The sequence below is a fragment of the Penaeus monodon genome, chromosome 7 (genome assembly GCF_015228065.2).
Source record: "Penaeus monodon isolate SGIC_2016 chromosome 7, NSTDA_Pmon_1, whole genome shotgun sequence".
NCBI classification, from domain to species: Eukaryota; Metazoa; Arthropoda; class Malacostraca; order Decapoda; family Penaeidae; genus Penaeus; species Penaeus monodon.
In genome coordinates, this window is record NC_051392.1 from 44,681,164 (window position 1) to 44,683,663 (window position 2,500).

Genomic DNA, 2,500 nt, shown 5'->3' on the forward strand with positions numbered 1-2,500 from the left:
GAAGACACATATGTAAATGCCATGTCCACCAATTTTATTTTATTTATTGTGTATATATATATAGATGGCTCCACAAGTGCTTAGTCACCAACAAGTTAATTACTAATCCTACCTATTTCACCTGTTTACCCTTTTCCTTGATTATAAGATTTTTTTTATCACTATTAGTATTCTTTGTAATGTTACCTGTTTATCTTTTCCTTGATTATCAGATTTTTTTTTTTATCACTATTAGTATTCTTTGTAATGTTATAGTAATCATTTCACTATTAATAACAGCAAGTTTCATGTCAACAGAATTAGAAAACAATCCCAAAAACTCGCGGAAAGGGAAAATCAGGTGAGGTCATGTCAGCCTATAAATTGACTCCTTGGCAACTCAGAATTTGTGAAGTCGTTTATGTGCAAGCAAAAGTCACAAAACAAACCTACAGTGAACATTACATGTTCCTGGTGGTAATAGGTTAATTTCTATGCAAAACACTAATACCTTCAAATAAAGTTAGTAAAGGAAATGAGAGACATTTGGCATTTTTCAAGTTTTTGCCCCAGCTCCTGGCATTCATTTTCTATGATAAAACGGCAGCCATGACCTTAACTACAAGTGTATAAAAGTATGTGCATGACAGTAAAAAATTAAATTTCATAATCTACTAAGTATTTCTAACCACATTTAAATTCTATACTTCAAGCATCCCCTGATTATAAAGATGAACACATATTCTGGAATAAGATTATATGATATGCCATTTGTTTTAATGAACAATGTATGTAGGGTACTATAAGAATAAATTTATTCTTTGAATAATGTTTTTCATTTCTTAGCAAATAAACAGATTCTAATGCTTATATGCACATCTCCAATAACAAGCCATCACTCATGTGTGGTTGCTATATTGGTTTCATATCTGAATACATTATTGTTGAGGGATATACACTGATGATAGTTTATCATCATATATCGAACCCAAACCAGTTGACCTTCACCACTGTACTGTCATGACGCGCAGACTTAACCATGATCGTTGTGCATATGACACACTATGTGGGTGAGTAAACTGTCAGAATATCAGTTTATAATTTTCTTCTCTTCAATCCATAGAAATTGAATGTAGTTCATATGCCTAAACTACTAATTTTTCATGACCTCTAAGCCTGTTGGTTGGGGAAGGGGGTGGGGTTGCTAACAGAACAGCCAAAGGTTTGCACAGAAAATTGGTGCATGATCTATTTTCACATCAAACTAAAAGAAAGTCTTGTCAGGAAAAGTCATGTTGTCAGAAATTGATAATTTACCAGGTCCTGTTTTAGAAAAATACTATCAATAATTATATCGTTTAATACTGCATTTATCCTTTTAGTCCTTTGAGATGTTGCTAGTTCACTTTTCCTGTTTGACTGATGTATTTTTCATACAAGCATACTAAAGGATTGATCTATATAATACACATTCTAATATTTTCTATAATTTGCATTACAGATAAATCTGTTTCCTTAGAAATTGTTATTAACAAAATTTATAATAAGTACTTTAAATATATATGGTATCAGTTTCTTGTGTAGAACAAGTCCATAGAAAGTGATTACAAAATTACAACCATAGAAGCACCTTTATTCAATTAAGTGCATTGATCAGTGACAACAAAAAGTTCTAAGAGCAAGTGCACCCACAAGCAATCCTTCAACAAATATATTCACCTCCCATCACAACGTGTCACAACTTGTTACATACACAAGCAAAAAAATAAAACACCAATACATTTACTGCACATCCCGAATATAACACTGATTAACAAATACAACAGGGAAGTTTGTGCATAAGTCAAGGCTATATAGGCCTACGCGAGTCCCCTCACCAAAAAATAAACAAAAAAATAAACAAAAAATTATACAAGGTCTTTCAGCGAAAATCACAAACAATCGTGACCCTAAGAATATGAGAATGAAGGAGAAAAGCATCCCGCAGCAGCACCCGGGAGGAGGGCGAAGGTGAGTGCAAGCAGAAAAGAGCTAAATGTGTCTCTTGTGTCCGCCGTCTTGTGTCCTCTTCGCCTCCACGCCTTCCCTCCCAATTTTATCTCCACTCTGCCTCTCTCCCTGTCCGTCATCTTTTTTCACTCACCTCCTTTGACCGTAGGCTTCTGTCACACTTGCCTACACACTCATGATGGGCAGTCAACGCCGAGACCAATAGAAATCTTGAGAGAAAATAAGAGTAACTTCCTCCCGTATTTTGGTCTGGATGACTAAAGTCTATTCCCAGAACAGGACCACAACAAGGTTGCTGATTGGTCGAATGTGGTCACGTGGTACGCTATAAGGCCGGTGATTGGTTCCTCGAGGTCACGTGGTACACTGCGTTCTAGTTCCTACTGTGCGTTCATTATAGGAAAATCATCCGCGCAATATTGCATATTTTCAGGGAACACAAAGTTATCACGAATTTCCAATCTATTTCATTTCACTACAGTTTTAATCATGTTTGAGCCAGAGAGATGAT

The 2,500-nt window shown here is 35.4% G+C and overlaps 1 protein-coding gene across 3 annotated transcripts in view; it reads right to left on the reverse strand.

Annotated features, from left to right (window-relative positions):
* LOC119575364 (transcription factor p65-like) overlaps positions 1–2,500 on the reverse strand; it is a 38,788-nt gene that overhangs the window by 36,028 nt on the left and 260 nt on the right. For all 3 annotated transcript variants that reach the window (XM_037922935.1, XM_037922934.1, XM_037922933.1), the window contains exon 1: positions 2,123–2,500. This exon is cut by the window's right edge. The gene's annotated coding sequence lies outside the window, so the exon portion shown is untranslated. The remainder of the gene's footprint in view (positions 1–2,122) is intronic.